Here is a 23,237-nt window from a genome sequence, read left to right as displayed (position 1 = left end):
TTTTGTCTATTAGAAGGTAACAACAACAGCATGTTAAACATGTCATTATTTACGTTAATGCCATTGCATTTACACTATATATCACATTTACATTATTCCCATAATTTAAAAAGAGGACTGCATCTAAACTATATTGTTATAATATTCCAAGCATACAAAGTAGTTAGATGGGTGGTTTTCCTAGTACATTTGACCATCATTTTTGCCAGGGATCAGAGAAACAAACCACACATTCTGTGTAGCTTACCTTATCAAGAGTGCTGGCTGTCTGAGCATGCATATGAAAATATGCAGACATGTCCGTGCTCAGTTGACCTACAGAGTTTCTCTCATGGATTCACAAAGCAGGTTTTTGTTTTTTCCAAAATATTATACAATAAAAAGTGATGCTCTGCCTTTAATTTATCACCATTGACAAATGCATTGCAAGAACAAAATACTGTGGGGTCTTTTACTAAACAGCATATGATTTGGCTACTAGTTTGTGATGCAAAATGTAATCTTACCTGAACAGAGTGTCTTACAATATTCCTTATTTTATATAAACAACTGATCATATAAAGCATGCAGTCCTTTGTTTCCTCATATTAATCATCAGCAGAGTACATGTATTTTGCAAAAGGTTTTAATAGACATCCATGCTTCAAAGTATATATATAATTAGTCATATGTACAACACATATACTCATTATAACAATTAACAACTGCAAACGTGTCTGCCAGCTGATTCTTCAAAGTACTTAAGACTTAATGTAAAGGTCAAATCATTCACATTCGGTAAGGAATGAGGACAATTAGAATAATCTATAATAAGGTGTCAATGCTAATTAGCTGACTGTTAGGCAGAATCTTGTCCTTATAAGTAATGTATTGATGAAAAATAAAAAACAAACACTTGAAAAATATAGTAAATGATTCATTATCAACACCAGATGTACTACATACTTGTAAAATGAATCTCTGTTTAAGCTCCAGTTTCTCTATGCTGTAACATTTTGATCTTCTTGTTCGCTGCCTGACTCTTTGTAGCATTCAAATCAACCTCTTGGCCATGTGAAAGCACTATGATGACCTAATTTGAGCTCCACATAAACCTATGAAGAATACTGGAGAACATGTGTACCCATAAAAATTGGGGTATATTTACTAAAGGAAAGGTGGCAAGAGAGGCTGCAGGATAATTGTGTTTTGACTCATTCACTTCACTATGCTTTATGAAGGACCAACCCCAGTGAGCTTGTGCTGCAGAAAAAGCTTAGCAGGCCATAGGTATAGTTAAATCACAAAGATAAACCTGCCCATATTTGCCCTAAGAGAGGGGGTTGAAACCACAACTCTCTTATAAGTTCTTCTTCCAATACTCCCTTTAGCAAATAGACCCAACTGTCTATATAACATTTTAATCTAATATACTGTTTACAGTAAGTCTGCGTGCAGCGCAGAGCGATCTGCAGTTCAGGTAAGGAGGTTGGGGAGGGTGTATGAACGAGTATCTGTGAATGTTGGAATGAATGAGTATCTATAAATGAGTATATGAATGAGTGAATAAGTATGTGTTAATGAGTATATGAATGAGTGAATCAGTACATGAATGGATATGTGTATGATAGCATGAATGTGTAAAGGGCGGGGGCATGGCACAGGGAGGCTGTTTGAGGCTAGGATGGCATGTTTTGTGCTTCCAATCTGGGTCCAATCTGGACGGGGCACACATGGCAGGGAGCCCTCTGGACGGGGCACACACGGCAGGGAGCCCTCTGGATGGGGCACACACGGCAGGGAGCCCTCTGGACGGGCGCTGGCCGCAACTCAGGAACAATACAGGAACCAAAACAGGAACAGATCAGGAATCAAAACAGGAACAGATCAGGAATCAAAACAGGCAGTCATCATTAATGTCATGGCCCAGACTGAAGGGCTGGGCAGGTTTATAAAGGCTGTGTAATCCAGGAAATAAGGTGCACCTGGACATGGCAATTAAATCTGAGTGCAGCTGGACATGATAATCAGGTCTGAGTGCTTCAGAGTGGCAAGGGTGGCCACTAGAGGTTGGTAACGGAAATGAGCAGCACAGAGTTTAAACAATTCCAGACAGTGAAGGGTGAAACGTTACATGGAGAGGGATGATTTTGGTGCTATATGGGGTTATAATGATAGGAGATGGAAATAATGGCGGTAGGAATATGATGATGATGATCATTATGAGAGATATGAATATGATGTTTGGGGACATGATTTATCTGAACTATGATGCAGGGTTTGCATGTGATATTCAGTTGACCTCTATGCTTCCATGTAGTTCAAAATTTGTCTATACCTGCAATGCAGGGTTTGCATATTTAGTTGCCGCTGCCCTGCTACTGTGGGGTGCTGGCCTTGGGCCTCCCTACCAATGATTCCTGGGTCCAATGGACCTATCTGGACTCATGGTAGGGCCTGCCCTACTTCTGAGCCACTATCCTGTGTTTGTCCACTTGCCCATGGGTGGGTAGGGTCCCCAGTGCTGTGTCTTGCGCAAATACCTACAATGCTATTAAGATGGACATGGCGACTGCCTGCCAGCACCGCTGGAGAAGCAGGGCCAGTTGGGGAGCAGACCTCTGTGTCCCTGCTCCATCACATAGAACACCAGCTAGACGACGCACTGAGATGGAGCAGGCAGACAGAGGTCTGTGTGATCAGACCTCACACATGCAGCACGTGACTTAAGAAAGGTAAGTGAAGGGGACAGATAGATAGTGGAAAACAGGAGAGCTAGGTAGAAGTAAGAGAAGGGGGAAATAGAGGGAAGGAGGATGAGAAGAAAGGGAGATAGTGAGTAGGTGGAGAGAGAAATAAGAAAGGTAAGAAATGGGAAAGAAAAAAGATCAGAGATAACAAGAAATGGGAGATAACAAGAAAGGGGAGAGATAATAAGAACAAGGAGAAATAGGCAGAAAGGAGTTAAAAAAAGATGAAGAAGAGAGATAGAGACAAAGTAGGAGATATGGAGAAAGGAGAGAGATAAGGAGAAGCTTAGGAGAGGAGAAGTGTGGTGTCATGTAAGCCTCCGTGCCCTGGGCTCCTGGAGGGGCCTGGGGGCCTGCCTCCTCTCTACATACTATGGGCTGTGACCACAGAGACTATGGCGTTTGGACACAGATTTGGAGTATCTGCATTTATACGAGAGAGAGAGAGAGAGAGAGAGAGAGAGAGAGAGAGAGAGAGAGAAGTATCCCCTACATCTGTTCCTGTCCTCCCATATGCCCCAGGTAAATGTGATTACTAGAGATGCCACTGGAGCAGGGCCTCTTCTACTTAATCAGTATTTCATAAAGTATTTTAATGTTATTGCTATTTTGTATATTATGGAATATGCTGGCACTTTATACATTTAATGCAGTTTAATACATTAATGTAATGTTTTTTAAAACATACATCTTTTTAATCAGATGTATTAGCCCCAGTTTGTTGTGCTAAAAAAAACAAAATAGATTAATCTGTTTCCTATATATTCTACATCTCCTTCCATATGCACATGTACGTACAGGGCAAGTTTTCTTAAATAAGGTTCCTCAGTGAAGTCATCCATCAACAACCATCATTTAAAAATATATCAAAAAAATGATCTGTTTATGTTTGCAATCTATATAACTAAAAATTGATGTGTACATAAGCAAAAGTATAAAAACATATAGCAGAACAAAGTAATGAATACAGATATTGCATTATTTCCCTTTGAGACAGCTGATCTGCAATTATTCACAAAACGCATCCACATCAGAATGCACATAAGAATTGAGTTTTCAGTCCAACTAGGCAAACTTCTAATCTCCAGCTAAACTGTTTGGAGGTTATAATACCTTGATAAGAAAAAGTCAAGTGGGAAATATGAAGTAGAGATGTAAATCTCAAGCTTCACTGGTATTTCGTTATCAAGAAATGTTGATCCTAAGTGACTCCAAACCGTTGTTGATGTTGAAAATAAATATATAAAAAATAAAGAAATAACTATTAGTGTTTTACACAAAATAGTCTGATTGTATTCATTAAAATAAAAGCCTTACGTGGAAAATGCTAGGTAAATTAAGGAAACAGACATCAATAGTTAAGGTTAAAAAGAGGAGTAAATAAATAAAATATGTCTTTTATGGATATTCACCAGTTTCCTTCACTTTAATTACATGCATCCAGTATCCAATGCCCTCAGATCTTCTTCTCAGCACAGTCAGTATGAGCGAGCTTATTCCCCTAGATGTTTAGATGTTATTATCATATCCAGCACCTTTATTTATTATTACCTAAGCAATGTAAATAAGGCAAAATAGAGGAAGATGAATACTTACACAATTACATATCTGACAACTATCCCAATTCATGCTCCTTTCTTCTTTAACTGCCATACACAGGGCCGGCCCAAGGCAAAGTGCCGCGAATTTTAAAATGCCCCCCCCTTATCTACCCTTCCTCTCCCTCCGTCCCTGCCGCCCCCCCCCTTGTACTTACCTTTCAGCAGTCCTGCGGCGAGTCTCCCTGTTCTGTCTCGCTGCCGGCTTGTAATGCTGAGCCCCGGAAATCTTCCGGCACTCAGCATTACAAGCCGGCACCAAGACAAAACAGGGAGACTCGCCGCAGAGGAGAGAGAGAGGGGTGCCGAGCGGGTACTGACAGCTTGGTAAGCGAAAACCACTCGGCACCCCTTTCTCTCTCTTTCGCTTTAAAAAAAAAAAAAAGGGCTTGGGGCGGCAAAGGTACAAAAGGAGATGAGAGCCCTACCCTTGCAAGCTTACAATCTAGTTGGTAGTTGAGAGGGAAGTGAAACAGTAATAGTAATCCTTGATAATGAATCAGGATAATATGGAGCGGTTATTGGTCATTCAGATAGCTTGATCAGGATGCTGGCTAAGTGTTAGGAAGAAAAGTTCCACGTTTCTCGAAAAAGGTAGGTTTTGAGAGAACTTTAGAAGTTTGTGTATAAGGGAGAAAGTCTGACAGGACAGGTTAGGGAATTCCAGATAATACAGGAGGGGGAAGAGGTAATAGACACAGTCAATGAGAGAAATGAAGAGGGCAGTTAGAGGTGTATTTATATAAGAGATGTGGGGGGCTTAGAGTTGTTAAGGGCTCTGGAGGGTATGGGGAACCAATACAACAGCACAATAGAGCAGCAGATGGGGAAAGATTACAGAGAAAGATTAGTCTAGCTGCAGTGTTGAGGACAGATTGGAACATTGAAAGGTGGGAGAAGAGGAGACCAATTAGTAGGCAGTTGCAATAATCCAGATGGGATATCACAAATGAGTAGGTTAACATCTTGGTTGTTTCTTGTGAGAGGAATGACCATATTCAGGAGATGTTTTTGAGGGAAAGATGACAGGATTTTTTAAGGGATAGATATGAGGCATGAAGGAGAGAGCAGGGTCAAGTGTGACACCAAGGCAGAGAACTTGGTCAGTTGATGGATGGTCGAGTGGTCAACAGTAATAGAGATATCTGGAGTTGTGGACAGAGGAGATGACCATAAACTCGTCTTTGAGATGTTAAGCTTCAGGTAATGCGACGCCATCCATGATGCAATGCTAGAAAGACAGTCGACGAGCAGAGTTAGAAAAAGGGAAAGGTCATGAGAGTAAATGGAGATTAGGGTGTCCTCTGCATATATGTGGTATTGGAAGCCAAAAGAGGATATGAGTTGTCCAAGAGAAGAAATATAAATGAAGAAGAGTAGAGTCCCAAGAACTGAGCACTGGAGAACACCAACACATAGCAGTAGGGGAGAGGAAGAAGTTTCAGCGAAAGTGAACCTAAAGGTACAGTCAGAGAGGTAGGATTTCAGCCAGGAAAAAGCTGTGTTATGGATGCTGTGAGGGTGAAGGGTTTGTAGATGAAGGAGTGGTAAATTGTATCAAAGGGTGCAGATAGGTCCAAAAGTATTTTGTAGAGTGTGTGTTTGGTGTGGTGTGTTTTTTTTAGGTTGAGGAGATAATGGAGGTATGGTAAGGTTAAACGTTTACAGGTTGTGGTCTGATAGAGAGAAAGAAAAAGTTGGAATTTTTTAATGAAGCAAAAGGATGAAAGGTTTTGGTTCAGTACATGTTTTCAGTAATCTGTCTATATCATATAGATTTAGAAGGCATGTTACAGTTCATAAAAGTACATAAACATGTGTATTAGTGCTTGTTGCCTAAAATAAACAATATGTCAGAAACGCACCATATCCGTATTCCATAAGAGCAATCTTTCTTCCCCATGAAATTACCTATTGCTGGGTTGATGGTTGTTGGTGATTGGTACAGTTAGTTTTTCATAGGGTGGGCTGAGAAGCAAGGATAACTTAGTTTCAAGGAATTAGGCTGCTGTTAATAGCAACTTCTACGAGGTAAACTATTATAATAAATATTTTCTGTTTATAAATATATTACTGTGACTTTGGCAGCTATAGAATACTATAGTACACCCTTAACCACCAAACATTCTGAGCTCCTACAAAAGAGGGACAACCCCCTAAAGAAAGACACTTGAAAGGTATGGTGTAATAGCATTGTTATTCAAAAAGTATGAGTTAAATTCCTGTTCATATGCAAGTAAAGCATGAATATATGTTACATAGAGATGAATCAACTAGGGGAAATGTTTTTTCTGTAAATAATACAACACTGTCAAAATAATAAGGCTTAACAGTAAGCTCTAATTATATGTTGTCCTTTTGAATTGATATATGTTTTATGATTTGTGTATGCAGGCTCTGTGTTTAATATGATGTATATTGAAAGAATGTGATTGATGTTACATTGTATAAAGCAAGAATAAGTAGTGAAAACAAGTTAGTGTGTAAAACCTCAAATGTAATAATACCTATTTTATTTTAAGAAATTATTTTCTTCAGTTCACACTTGTGAGGAAACAAAAATGTAATTGTAAAAAAGTGTGAATTAGTGTAAACTGAAAAAATAACGTAAATAGTAAATGACTACGAGGATAAGAACATGACATTTTAGGAGCACAATCATAGGCAGTTTTGTAGTAAAGTGTCATATAGTGCTGTAAAACAATATTTCCCTCTTTCCTATTTTTTCTATTTTTGCATATTTGTGTCACTTAACTGTTTCAGATCATCAATCTAATTTTACTAATAGACAACTCAAAATGCAGTTTCATGATGATTTCATGTATACAAAGAAAAAGCTATCCAACCCCACCTGGCCCTATGTAAAAAAGAAATTGCCCCATTAGTTACTAAATCAACCAATTAACCAACTTTAATTTATAATTGGGTTCAATTTGACTAGACACAGGCATGATTACTGACAGCCTTGTTGAATCAAAACATTGATTAAATAGAACCTGTCTTGCTAAAATGTCTCAAAAAGCATCACATGATGTCACAACCTAAAGGAATTGAAGAACAGATGAGAAACATTGACATATGTCAGTCTGCAAAGGGCCATTTCCAAGGCTCTGTGACTCCAGAGAACCATGATGAGAGCCATTGTCTAGAAATGGATAAAACTTGGAATAGTGATGGAAATTCCCAGGAGAAGCTGGCCTACCAAAATGTATCCTATAGCGCATCCAGGAAGTAAAAAAAGAACTCAGACTGACATGTAAAGAACTGCAGGCCTCACTTGCCTCAGTTAAGGTCAGTGTTTACAAATCCACAATAAGAAAGAGACTGTGCAAAAATGCCATCCATGGGAGAGTTACAAAATAAGAAACACTGCTGGTCAAAAAGAACACAAAGGCTCATTTGCCAAAAAACATGTTGATGACCCCCAAGACTTTTGAGATAATATTCTGTGGATTGGTCAGTCAACAGGAACTTTTTGGAAGGTCCTGTTACATCTGGTGTAAAGCTAACACACCATTCCACATTAAGAACATTGTGATAACAGTGGGATGGTCTTGGGCTGCTTTGCTACTTCAGGACCTGAGCAGCGTGCCATAATAAATGGAATCATGAATTTTGCTCTCTACAAGAAAAAATCTGAAGGAGAATGTCCGGCTACCAGTGTGTCCTAAACCTCAAGCACCTCTAGACTGTAAGCTCTTTTGAGCAGGGCCCTCCTCACCTGTTGTCTCTGTTAGTCAATTTGTAATGTAACATACTACTTGTTAGGTCCTGTCTACCCATTGTACAGCGCTACGGAATTTGATGGCACTATATAAAACAATAAATAATAATAATAATAATAATAATAATAATAATAATAATAATAAGTTAGGTTATGTAGCAGGACAATCATCTGAAGCACACAAGCAAGTCCACCTCTGTATGGTTCAAAATGAAGGTTTTTAGCATGGTCTCGCAAATCATCAAATGTGGCTGAATTAAAACAATTCTGCCAAGAATAGTGGGCCAAATTTCCTCCACGGTAATATAAAAGACTCATTGGCAGTTAGCGCAAACATTTAATTGTAGTTATTGCCACCAAGGGCAGCACAACCAGTTATTAGGTTTAGCGAATAAATTACTTTTTCACATGGGTGATATAGGTTTTGATATAATACCTTTAATAAATAAAATTATAATTTAAAAGCAGCATTTTGTGTTTACTCATGCTGTTTTTGTCTTATATTAAAATTAGTTGGGTGATCTGAAACATTTAACCTCTTAACGACCAATGACGTGCCTAGCACATGACAATGCATTTTTTAAATTCTTGCTCCTGATTAGACTGTTCACTTCCTTCTACACCACTGATTTTCCTTTCTTCCTGTGAGTATGAAGCATAAAGAGCTGACAGTTTGGGCTATTGTTTCTACCACAGGAAAGCTGTAAAATATGTATTTTTTCAGAATAAATGAGGATAAAATGTATATAACGGGATCCTGTCACAAGAGTCAGTGGAATAACCCTCAGGTCTTGGGAACCTCTTTGATCTTTCAATTCTCTATCATTTTTTTTCTTCTTCTCCTCCCTCTTCTCTTCTTCCCTCCCCCTCTTTCCTATCTCCCGCCATCCCTCCCTTCCATGAACAAACCATACATTGTCATTGTCCAGACAAGGCATGTCACAGATTTTGTATCTATCATGATCCTACTGCTACTCGGTTGTCGACTGCATTTCTCTCTGGTCCTTTGATTATTTGAAAATGTATCCGATGTGTGCCATTTGTTTTGCAATCCATATGACCGGGTTCTGTTACTTTGTTCTTTGGCACATTGTATTGATCTGGACCGATGTCTGCTAAATTATGTACCGTTCTCCGCTCTTGTTTTTGTCCATGCATTTATTGTTTACAAAAACCATTAAAATGTCAAGTGAAAAAATTCTCTAGCATAAGGAATTTTACAATTTCCTCTATGAACTACCTGAATAACCAATCCCATTGCTTTTGTTTAGCAATCTCTATGACTGCCATGGCAGAGCTGAGTTGAAGCCTAGTTCTAAGGACCAAATGAGTCACTAAGAACTGATGTTATCTTGGAGATGTTTAAGCTCTCATTAGTACATACTGGTAGCCTTTGGTTTTAATTCTTTCTTTTTTTCATATAATTTAGTGGTCAACCATCCACAAGAGACTGGAAAGGAGAAGGATTATACACCAGTAAACAAGTAAACAAAGATAGGAGTATGATGGAATTATTAATCCAGTCTAATTCTAAGGAATACAGTATAAAACATTAATAATGGTGCCAAAAATGCCTTTTTCGGTAGGAGCGCTGCTCTATTATTAATAGAATCTCAAGTCAGAAAAAGATATGTATTATGGGGGAACTGATTCCTATTTGAGAAAAAAACACAATTCCATGGTGGTACAGCCAATTAAGACAATGTCACAAGCACAGTTAAAACAATGTCACTGCATGTGTGTTTCCTATTTAATTGCAAGTGTGTATGATCAGCTTGTTACTTAATTAATCTGTATTGTTCACAATTCAACACATGATTCCAGTGATAACTATAGCAAATATTGTTTTTATTTTATTTCTGGTCATGAAAGTTGAACTTTTGTATGTTGGTATTCCTGTGAAGCTTGTCACAGACAGGGCTATCGGCCGAGCCGCGACGTGGGAGTACGGGCGTAACAAGGGTCAAACGCCAACCAGACCTCCGGCGCGTTTGGTCACTTTCCCCGCAGGGCACCAAGCAACCACCACCAACCCCAACCAGTCACCCCAAAACTCCCAGTGTAAAACACGCTGCCACCACCAAGAACTTTAAAACCGGGCGTCTTAGGTTACCCAAAAACAATTAGACTGCGATAACTACACAATCCCCAAACTGATATCTATATAGTTAACCGCTTAGTAACGTGACTTATATGTATACAGAAGGCTATCTCTAGGCTGAGTTCGATTAGAGAACAAAGACAGAACTGATTAAAAATGTTTAATCTGAGCATAAAATGGGTCACAGTGCTGTTATACAAAAATGCATATAAAAAGAGACATAGACTAAAATAGTACAAGTACAAAACAGTAGAAAATAAAAGGGATAAAACAGAGTATCATACCACACTTCCTTGGAACCTTGATGTTGTTTCTGTGATGGTAAAAACAGGCTCTCCCCTCCATTACCAATTGCCCACCTTTTTATCCCCCTCCCCAAAGACCGCCCTTTTCCTGTTACCTGAGCAAGGGGATGGGAGTAGGGGGTTCAGAACTATGACCTTCTGAAGGCGGGGTTATATCTTCTCAACTTTGGTCTGAGATCACAAAATATGTAATATGACGCTGGCTGAGCTTGGCATAATTATGACACCAGGATCATCATAATTCTCTGGTCCTAGTGATCATTTTCATACCAAACTCCACACCTGTATCAGTTGGCACAAGGACACATTCGCATAACACTTGCTATGGACATGCCTGCATGGCGTGTTTGGTCTCCCTGAAACCAGCACATCACAGGCATAAGGATGCAATGTATGATGGGGCCCAAAAGTTATGTACTCATCATATTTTGGACATTATGCATTTATTAATTTTACCCTGTGTCCATTGATACCCTGTCTCCACACCCCAGGGAGATGTTGCCAGGATGTCTGGCCTTTCACTCTTCCACAGGAATCCCTTCCTGTCCAAGGTGACAATACCCAGCATGGGGTAATCAAGTTTTATTTTGGGTTCTGGCTCCAAAAGGAAAGGTGTGAACAAATGTTACTGGACCTAGCATCAGTCAAATCCCTTAACCCATTCAGTGCCAAGCTCCAGTTACTCATGCCATGGCATGACACCTCCCCCTTTAAGAGGGTGGCCCAGAGATTAAGCCACAAGCTTATCTCTGCGCCAACCTACTCTTTCCCTGGGTAACAGTTTCCGGCTTAGATAAAGTATTTCTTTGGGAAAACCCATCCTGTAGAATATACTGAGCAAAGCATCAGCTACCTTATCTGCTCTACTACAGGATAAGGCCATGGTCTCAGGGTACCCAGGGGCATAGTAATAACCCTGGATAGTAATGCCCTTAATAACAGATTGTTTCTTCATGCAGCTCGGTATAGCTACAAGCCCCAACAAATCTACTTGATGGGTAGCTAGGGTGTCCCGCCCTGGGTTCCCAAACCAAGTAGGCACTACGTGAGGGATAACAGAATGCTTACCAGTTTCACCCTCTCCCTTGTGTCCTGACTTTGTAGTCCCACAGAATACGGGCACAGGTGCACAAAAGCCCTCTCTCTGTCCCCTATTCTGCTGCCAGGTTACCACAGCTATGGATGAAACATCTGTCACTCCACCTGTTCCACTCAAAGGAGGCATACATACAGGACCCTGGGAACCAGCTAATCCCAACACAGAGGAACACTCATTCACCCTCTGCCCTTCCCCAGAGTCAGGTGGCCCCCTCACATCTTCACACAGCACCTCAAACATCCCTGGTTCTGGCCCAGACGGACATTCACTCGTTCTCTGCCCTTCTTCACAATCGGGTGGTCCTCTCACACTTTCACAAAGCACCTCAGACATCCCTGGTTCTGGCACAGATTCAATCTGCCTTTCCTCCCAGTGATGTGAAACCTCCACATTCTCACACGGCACCTCAGACACCCCTGGTTCTGGCACAGATTCGCTCTGCCCTCCCTCCCAGTGATGTGAAACCTCCACATTCTCACACGGCACCTCAGACACCCCTGGTTCTGGCACAGATTTGCTCTGCCCTCCCTCCCAGTGATGCAAAACCTCCACCTTCTCACATGGCACCTCAGAGACCCCTGGTTCTGGCACAGATTCGCTCTGCCCTCCCTCCCAGTGATCACATTTCACAATGTCCCCCAAAGTTTCACACAGAACTTCAGGTGAAGCAGGGCTGTCAGTCAGCCCTTCTGGCTCGCAAGCAGTGTCCTCTGGAGCATAGTGACAGAGCATCCGGCCCAAATCATTCCCCAACAGAACATTAACAGGGATATCCTCAGAAACACCCACTTCCCGCAAACCTTTCCCCGCACCCCAATCCAGGTACACACGCGCCATGGGCACAGCAGGGCGCACACCCCCAATTCCTTTGATGGACATGGTTCTTCCAGGGATTATGTCCTCCGTATTCACCACTTCAGGGCGCACCAAGGTGAATGAAGCTCCAGAATCTCTTAGTCCCATGGTCACCCGGTCACCCACAGTTACACTCTGCAGGTTATCCTCCTTTCTTGCCACAGGCCCACCCACAAGCAAAACTGATGGTGCCCCTTCAGGGGCGCTCCCACCCCCACGAGCAGGTTGGGGTGGATTTCTAGTGGGGCAATTAAAGCTCAGATGCCCAATCTGGTTGCATTGAAAACAACGGCGGGCATGTGACTCACCAGACATGGCCCTTGCCCCATTGGCAGTTGATGGTGGTGAAGTCCTCACTGCTGATCTTGTGGATGATGATGGAACTGTAGCCCCTCTCCAGGTGGAAGTGCCAGCTGACACAACTCCACGCCTAGATGCACGAATGTCGGCGTAGTCATCTGCCAGCTCTGCGGCATCCCTAGCTGTTTTCGGCTTTCTTTCTAAAATCCATTCGCGTACATCGGGGCTCCGGGTCTGTAAGAACTGTTCCAGGACCATTAAGTCATTAACAGCTTCATAGGTAGTAACTTGTACCCCAGTAACCCACTGCTTGTACGCGGTTTCCAATTGTGCAACATATAGAATGCAGCTGGATGACACACTCTGCTGCATGCTCCTAAACTTTTTCCTGTAAGCCTCAGGAGTAAGGTTAAAAGTTTTTTGCAAGGCAGATTTGATTGCTTCATAATCGTTATCAGTCTCTGAGGGAAGGGACACAAACACATCCAAGGCTTTTCCTTTCAGTTGTGGGGTTAAATATCTCCCCCACTGGTCTGAGGGTAGTTGGTGCTGCCTGCACACTTTTTCAAAACTTTTTAGGAATACATCCAAATCAGTCCCTTCTTCCAGGGAGGGAAAATCATCCTTGCGAAGCCTACGTGTGCTGGGATCTGATGCATTACTGTTCAGGGAGGACTGAACAGTGGACTGCAGCTTGGCCATTTCCAGCTCATGTCTCCTTTGTGCCTCTCTTTCTGCCAGCCTTTCTTGTCTCTCTGCTTCTCTTTCTGCAGCTTCTCTTTCTGCCAGCCTTTCTTGTCTCTGTGCTTCTCTTTCTGCAGCTTGCTGTTGAATCATCACCTGCATGGCCTCCCGAGGATTTGAAGCCATCAGTTGCCGAAATAACTCTGTTGCGCAAATGTCCATAGCACTTTGAGGGGTACAACCACTAGGCATTCCAATGAGCGCTCCTGCAGTAGTAGGCAGCTCTGTCACGCTTTCGGTGTCCGTCTCTGGCTGTACAGTGTGCCTGTCGGTCTCCATAAGGTCAGCAATAAGTTGTTCCTTGCTTTTGCCAAAAGTTTGTAAATCCCTTGCTTGGCACATCAATTCCAGGGCCTCTTTGGGTTGTTTGCGATAGGCCTCCATATTCAGATGGTATCGAGAAAGAAAAACAAGAGTAGGGAGGGGAAACTGTTTTGTACTTTGTATGTCTTTTTAAATCAGCACTGAGCTCTGTCTTTGGAAATTACACAAAAAGTTATGCAATTTCTTCTAGTGCTTCAGGCAAATCCAGTCAGCACTAAAAACCTCTAAAAGATATATCTATATATCTATCTATCTTTCAATCAATATATCTATCAATATATCTATCTATCCCACCGCTATGCCACCAGTTTGTCACAGACAGGGCTATCGGCCGAGCCGCGACGTGGGAGTACGGGCGTAACAAGGGTCAAACGCCAACCAGACCTCCGGCGCGTTTGGTCACTTTCCCCGCAGGGCACCAAGCAACCACCACCAACCCCAACCAGTCACCCCAAAACTCCCAGTGTAAAACACGCTGCCACCACCAAGAACTTTAAAACCGGGCGTCTTAGGTTACCCAAAAACAATTAGACTGCGATAACTACACAATCCCCAAACTGATATCTATATAGTTAACCGCTTAGTAACGTGACTTATATGTATACAGAAGGCTATCTCTAGGCTGAGTTCGATTAGAGAACAAAGACAGAACTGATTAAAAATGTTTAATCTGAGCATAAAATGGGTCACAGTGCTGTTATACAAAAATGCATATAAAAAGAGACATAGACTAAAATAGTACAAGTACAAAACAGTAGAAAATAAAAGGGATAAAACAGAGTATCATACCACACTTCCTTGGAACCTTGATGTTGTTTCTGTGATGGTAAAAACAGGCTCTCCCCTCCATTACCAATTGCCCACCTTTTTATCCCCCTCCCCAAAGACCGCCCTTTTCCTGTTACCTGAGCAAGGGGATGGGAGTAGGGGGTTCAGAACTATGACCTTCTGAAGGCGGGGTTATATCTTCTCAACTTTGGTCTGAGATCACAAAATATGTAATATGACGCTGGCTGAGCTTGGCATAATTATGACACCAGGATCATCATAATTCTCTGGTCCTAGTGATCATTTTCATACCAAACTCCACACCTGTATCAGTTGGCACAAGGACACATTCGCATAACACTTGCTATGGACATGCCTGCATGGCGTGTTTGGTCTCCCTGAAACCAGCACATCACAGGCATAAGGATGCAATGTATGATGGGGCCCAAAAGTTATGTACTCATCATATTTTGGACATTATGCATTTATTAATTTTACCCTGTGTCCATTGATACCCTGTCTCCACACCCCAGGGAGATGTTGCCAGGATGTCTGGCCTTTCACTCTTCCACAGGAATCCCTTCCTGTCCAAGGTGACAATACCCAGCATGGGGTAATCAAGTTTTATTTTGGGTTCTGGCTCCAAAAGGAAAGGTGTGAACAAATGTTACTGGACCTAGCATCAGTCAAATCCCTTAACCCATTCAGTGCCAAGCTCCAGTTACTCATGCCATGGCATGACAAAGCTAAATATGTAATGTAAATTATCAAGACTATATTGTTTTTGGCCTTTAGTAACCAAATGGACAATGATAGTATATGGTTAAAATAAGAAGTTGATGCTGAGACATTGCAGTCATCACTGGCAGGGTGCTGTAAAGGGCTATTAATCTATTATAGCCCCAGTCCAAGTTTCTCACAAATTAAAAAAAGATAAGGTTGTTTTCTAACAGATACAATTACTCATTTTGTAACTTGTAACTACATTTATTGTAATAAATAACTAGAAGGTGCATTTACACTCAGGTCTTGATTATGTTCCATCCTCCTCCAGGCAAAAACTGGTGCCCCTGTTGTTTTAGGGGGAAAAGGATTTGTTGGACAGGGAGTAGTCATGGAAATAGTCCTTCCATGATATGCTTAGGAAATAGAGTGCTTTAGGGACTTAGTCTGCTTAATACAAAGCCCAGACCTGATCACAGATTCTTGCACTTTAATGTCAGGTGCATTTAAAACACTCTATATGATAAATAATCATTTCAGACTTCGTGCTGCACATCAATACAACTACATTTGGAGCAAGAATCTTGAAGCTTTTGTAAATCTTTAAATATTTGATAATGTTTCAAATATTGTCAATACAAATATTAGGGGATATAAAAACTGGAAGTATTGCAAGCAGAAAGGTTACAATAAATAAAAGTGAACACTTGGTGTTGCTGCTGCACCTGAAAAATATAAAAAAAACTATTGCCTTCACTGTGGATGACAGTGGATGTGCTCTAATTTGACATGTATGTATCCAAACATGTAATATCTATTTAGCACACTGAATGGATACAGGAAATGTAGATATACAGTATCTTAACTTTTTTCATCTCTGTACACTCTATTGAAGAAATACTAATTTGAAATCACAAAGTAGAAAAAAAGTTGAAATTACTAATTATTATGTGAAATAATTTATAGTTGCTTTGTGTTTACAGAAGAAGTAGCCTATCAGAATGGCTGCTGCAGCAGCTTTCTTGGGAAACATAAGAAGTGATATGAAATAGCAGTATGAATCTCTCAAGATCAATCATTATAATCCGTGGAATAGACTACAGACACATGAAAGACAAATTGAAATCAACGTTTCTAGAACAATTTGTTTAGTCACAGGACTGGCATATGTTCCTTATATATTACTGTTCCTATAGGCTTTGTAGAGTTTTAATGACTGATTTTTACTGGACAAGGTTTACCATGTTAGTTAACTTATTGCACAAGATCGGTAAAATAAAACAAAAACATTTAGAAATTGCTAAATATTTTTAACCATTTTCTAGTATGAGTACCTCCCAACCCAGGAAATAAAGGAAATCTTATGGAAAAAGATTTTTTGTTTACTTAGAAACCTGGAGGCTGTCATTGTTGCTGGGCATGTAATATTTTGGGTGACTTCCCCTGGTCAACACCACATATAGCTGTTTTTTTATTATAATACTAATAAAGTCCGTTTCCTCATAAACGTTTAGTTAGAGTATCTAGCTGGGTGATTAGACCTGGGTCATTGTTTTGTTTACCGTAGACAGTGTCAGGGCCGGCCTTTGGTGTTCTGGCACCTTGTGCTGACTACTTCTCTGGCACCCCCTCTCAACAAAAAAGAATGGGACAAAATCTTGTAACAAATAATGTACCTTAAATACATTAAATATAGGGGGAAAACAGCTAACAGTGCAATCTTTGTAACAAAAACATTTTTCCTTTAAATATAAAAATATTGGACCCTAGGCAATTATTTCTTTTGCACCCCCTCCACGCTCCCTAGCATGCAATCACTCCTTCTGCTCCCACACCAAAAAATAAATAAATATATTTGCCACACTGACTGTGTGAGTCAGTGACTGTGAGAGTGAGAGTCAGTGCAGTCTTCCCTCCTTCTGACTGCACCATGACATTGAGAGGTCCTCTCTCCTGTAATCATCCCCAGAGTCCCTTTGTTCCCTCATTCACTAAGCCATACCTCTCTTTTCCTTCCCCCCTGTGAACTATAGATCAAATAAACAACACATGTAAACAGCACTTGCGTGTATATCATTGCAGGTATAGTCCAACAGAATGACACACAAACCCAGCTTTGCAGCTATAGATCAACTGGGGATAACGTGTAAACTCAGCACTGAAGGTATAGATCAATAAGCAACACATGGAAACAGCACTGCAGGTATAGAAACATAGCATATCAGATATAGATAAACAGAATAACACACAAATTGGGCTTTGAAGGTATAGATCAACTGGAAATCACATATAAACTCAGCGTTAAAGGTATAGATAAAACCCACTAAATAACAGGCATGGATCACAGGTTGCACACGCTAAAGCCAGCCCTGGTGTCCACATAGAACTTGGCCAGCACCCAGATTACACACACAAATTACAGCACAGCCTGAGCCATCTTTGTCTCCAAACAGCCCAGCATAAGGCATCTTTGTCCCCAAACAGCCCAGGATAAGACATCTTTGTCCTCAAACAACCTGCCCTGTGCCATCTTTGTCCCATAAACACCCTGCCTGTGCCAGCTTTGTCCCATAAACACCCTACCCATGCCATCTTGGTCCCCAAAGCTCAAACACCCTGCTTGTACCATCTTTGGCTTTTCCCAAATCTTATCTTATACATCTATGATACACATAAAGTACTTACACAGTCACTCACTCATTCACTCTGTCATTTACAGAATTCTTTCACACCATTATTCATTCTCTTACTTCACACAAATCATTTACACATATTCATTAATGTATTCTCACAATTCATTCACACATTAATTCAACAATTCTCTCATTCACACAATTTATCCACACATTAATTTACACTCTCACTCATTCACGCAATTCATCCACACATTAATTCATTCATTATCTCTCACATTCACACAATTCATACAGATATTAATTAATTTATTATCTTACGCATTCACACAATTCATCCACACATTAATTCATTTATTCCCTCACGCATTGCCACAATTCATCCATACACCAATTCATTCTCTCACTCATTCATACAATTCATCCACATATTAATTCATTCAGTCTCTCACCCATTCACACAATTCATCCACACATTACTTCATTCATTATCTTACTTGTTCTCACTCTTTCTTTCAAGATTCTTACTACCCCCTTTCTCACAATCTCTTTCCCCTTTTCACTATCTACCCCCTCTCCTCCCCTACTCACTATTGAGTAGTTGCTAAAAACTTTTTCATGTGCGACCACTTGGCGCCCCTCTCCCTGCCGCCTCGGCGCGGCCCTCGCCTCTGTGATGGGACGGCCACATGGCACCACTGCTGTCATGGCGCCCTGTGCTCGCACACCCCTAAGGCTGGCCCTGGACAGTGTCTAGTTTCGTAGATAACATAACAGAGCTAGAACAAACATATGGGTAATAGGCAACTGCCTGAAAACATTATATTATGGAAATCAGGAACTGTTTTAATAATGAAAACTGCACCATATCTTTTGAAATACTTTTTAGTTTGAATGGTGAGAGTTCGACTTTAATGATGTTTTAATTATCAGTCTAATTTATTTTTTATTTTTAGTAGTCCCTGTTTTAATTCATATGGACAATGATGCTTATATAGTATGAAGTGTTTTGATTAAGAAGGATATTTATGATTAAAAGTAATAATACTAATAATACTAATAATAATAAAGAAACCTTTTATTAACCATAGTATCTGGAAAGTGACACCAGTTCTGTCTTCCATAGCACTTGTATTAGTCTATATACAACTAATATTGCCGTGATTATATTTAATTCAGTGATCCAATTTTCAACTGAGCTGGAATACCCAACAACCTTACTCCATTTTTCAACTTACATCTTTGATTATCTGCCCTCTTTATTCTTTCAAAATGTATATATTCATACTTCTTTTTTACAATAGACAGCATCATAAATAGCTATTCAGGAAAGCCAATCACAAAAAATGTTATCATTACAAAAATATTTTGCATATTTTACTGTACTTAAGCTATTCCCATTATCATGACTTTTCTGGTTTTATTCAACACACAAGGAAAGATTTATTTCATTTAGAGTAATTCCATATTTTTTTAATTATGTAGTGTGACAACTACTTAATATCTTAATTTAGCTGTAAAAATGCACAGCAAGTAATTATCTCAATATTAGTTTTGTTTACCTCTGCTTTTCTCTGATGTTTTAATACCACAACAAAGTTTACGCATGTTATGTCTTGTTTTCAGCTGCTACAACGCATCCACTAACCCTTGGATGAGATCCATAAAATCAAATGTGTTTGTAAAGCTTTTTATGTCTGCATGAATCCTGATAAATATAAAAATAACCCCAATATGTTTATATATATTAAACGGTATTCTACTTTTATTTTAGCCAAACCTAAAGCACTTTATCTGATTAATGAGGTTATTTTATCTCCATGTAAAGCATTGATCCAACAGAATAATTGCTGATCTTTTGTTTCAATTCTAGGATCTGAATAAAACAAGTATGTGCATTGTGTTTGACAAGATGAATATATACAATTCATAGATCATGTTAAATGTACAATGTTGAACTGGCTGTGCATTAAAAATGATGTTCCTATAAATATAATTGGGCTAACGTTTTTTTCTTGGAAGCAAAACCAATGTAGTAAATAATGTCTATTTCTATTTATGTTTCATAATAGCTTTTAGTTTCTACTCATGTACTTACGAAACCAAAACGCGTGCAGACCAAAAAATATATATTTTAATGATCCAGAAGTAGGAGAACTTTGGTTTTCCTCCAAGATATCACAAAATCCTTAAAAGCTAGACATGTAAATACTGTCATGCTCCAAACTATGTCAACACACAACCTTCTGTCACCTTCCTGCCGGTGTGTTAGGTCTCCCACTGGTGCGCTGAGTGTAACACCTTCTAGCTACTAGGCAACTTTCAATTATTCATCAAAAGATGAATGTGAGTCCCCTTACCAGGTTTAATAAAAAATAAATGTAAATGTAATTAAAAATCTGTAACATAAGCGACTCCTATTAACTATAGGGGAATGACAAGTGCCCCCTCATTCCCAACCACTAGGTTCCAGGACAGAGCTGACAGAATTCACAGTCTATCCCCTTGCCACCCCAAAGGTGCAACCTGTAATAACAAAAAATATGAACTTGTCTCACACTCTCAAGCTTCCTGAAATGGTTCATAACATAAACCTACATTACTCTAGGATTGGGATGGGGCAACTGGAAAGAAATGGGGAAGCTATTTTCCTCTCTATATTAAAAGAAAATGTGAATGTCTTGTTAGCATGTTAGTGTGAAATGTAGCATTTGACACATGTATTCTCTTTTGGTGTTGTGGACTGCCACATACTATGTGTCTGTGTGTAAGATTGATTGTGTGGATATTGTGACATAAATTATTTTTTACAATATATGCTTGGGTGTCACATTTTACCATTAATTTTCTAAAATTCTTCCTTTTCCCCATCTTATGTGCACATTACGTCTATTTGAAGTCAACCACTCTCTTAGGCTTTGGCCTGTTTGACCTATGTATTTGCACAGGCATGGTAACAATACCACATATAGGCTTACACCATAAAATCAATGGTAACGTCTCATGCAAGTCATCCAATGTGGTATATCTCATAATGTGTGTATGCTGCCCCAATTCTGGACCATATGTTAGTGAAACAGGTACATGAAACGGCATCTTTAAGAAAGTAAAATGGAAATTAAAACAGCACAGGCAAATGCATGGTCTGTGAAAACAATATAATTAGAATGGATGTAAATAATAATAAGAATAAAAATAAGAATACAGTCAGGGTATTTTATTCTGCTTGAAAACAATGAAAGATAATGAAAGATCACAACATGAATTATTGTTTTTATGCAGAAATCTCTGATGCTTTGAATATACAGTACCTTAGGTCATGGTGTTGAATCTAAACTGAGTATCATTTACTCCCAGTGGTCTACTATGAGGGAAATTTCATTAGCTTTCAATTCTGTCCTATTGAAAAAGAATGTAAAATATGAGACTGGCAGATTTGTCTGTGTGAGGGAAGCCTATTGATGATGGAAAAGTTGTGTTCTGTAAAATATTCTAATACATTTTCTAACCTCAATTAAGAAATGGACCATACATAATTATTAGTATAGGCAATAGTCAAAGATATGTAATTATTGGGCATAAATAAATGATAATTAAGATATATTAATATGTTTCAAGGTTTCCTTGACCTTAAATATAGAATGAAGGATTTGCTGAACATGCAGTCTATAGATAGGATAGTAGCTTGCTAATGCATGGTATAGTAGTAACTCTAAAAGGGCATTACAATATACGTACAGCGACCACCTAAAATAGGGTTTGGGCGTGTAAGACCTAAGTGAACATGTTTGAACACCTAATTAGGTGAAGACCAATAGACTGACATCATTTTCAAATGGTATATAAGCTTGGTGTACGAGAGGCATGGGAGGAGAGGTAGAGGAGAGATGTACTTGCCATCCACAGACTCTTCTTGTCCCAACACTCCCTCCCTCCATCCTCAGGAATGCATAGGACAGATGTCATCAACTAAATTCCTTTCCAAGGTTTTGTAAGACTTGTTTCGTATTATTTTTGTTATCTTCTTTTTATATTCTTCTTTTATTTTTGTTCGTATTAAATGTTTTACCTTTGTTTGCATCTAAGTGACTCTGCCTATTTTTGACGCACATACATTTATATGTGATCCAATTATTTGAAGTTTGTATTGGCCCTATATATTTTCTTACATATCTGGCGTGCCAGCCCTGCGTATTTTTTCCTGACCTTTGCCCTCCAGCTTGCTCAGGGGGAAGGGCAGATATATCTGTACACTTTTTGCAAACTGTCGGGAGAGAATTAAGAAAAGAACCTAAGGATACAGACTTTCAGATTTTATTGGAACCAAAAGTGCTAAAAGACGCTATTGACGGCAGACGCAAGAAAGCCATACAGCGTGATACAACAGCCACTCAAGGAGAGTTCACTAAACAGGGTAAGTCATGGATTTTATAAAAACATATGCTAACAAAAGTAAAATAACTTTTCAATTTGATAATTGTCCTACTAATGCACAGTTATGGGCTAGTATGTACAAACAATGTGAGCTAGAGAATATGAAGATAGATAAGAAATTGTTATGTATTGATAAACTTAAGAAGAAACTGCAAAATGTCCTAAGCATGTTTAAAACGTTTAATGACTTGATTGTGGAGGATTTACAACCTAGACAAAGTATTTGCATGATTAACAAAGTTGTACCAGAATCTAACCCTGATGACAGTACTGACGACTTTAACAGCTGTCCCGACTGTTTTGTTTTAGCTCAGCAATTAGAGAACTTGGAGAGGGCTAGGGACAGACAAGCTCAGTTACTGTCTAAACTATGTTTAGAAAATAAGAAGGTGTCAGTTATCACAAGACAAGAAGGTAAGAAGGGCGTATCTTTTGTCCCTGAAATAGCTGGTACCTCAACAATAGATTCTGATGAGGAACTTGACGTAGGAGGAGTTGAGAGACAAAAGCTCAGAGACAGTGCAACAAAATTGACTTTAAAAATTAATGATCAATTAATGAAAATTGCCAAAGATATTCCTAAATATGACGATAAGATGGATGCATTCCATAATATTGATGTTTTTGAAACAAATACAGACAAATTCCAATTAAGTAATAAACAAAGAAACACCATTTTTAAGCAATGGATACCTTCACATATGTCCAAAAGGTTACAGGACACACCTACAGAGGATGCATTAGGTCAATTAGTGCATGCAAATGATATGGATAGATTGAAACAATTAATTCTGTTTACAACTGGTGACTCATCTCCATCTCTTGACTTAATCGAATCTCTAAAAGTAAATCTTCAAGATGATCCCTTTGCATTTTTGTTGAAATTTGAGAAAGCCTATA

This window comes from Spea bombifrons, chromosome 1 (assembly GCF_027358695.1).
Source record: "Spea bombifrons isolate aSpeBom1 chromosome 1, aSpeBom1.2.pri, whole genome shotgun sequence".
NCBI classification, from domain to species: Eukaryota; Metazoa; Chordata; class Amphibia; order Anura; family Pelobatidae; genus Spea; species Spea bombifrons.
This window is presented reverse-complemented; position numbering follows the sequence as displayed.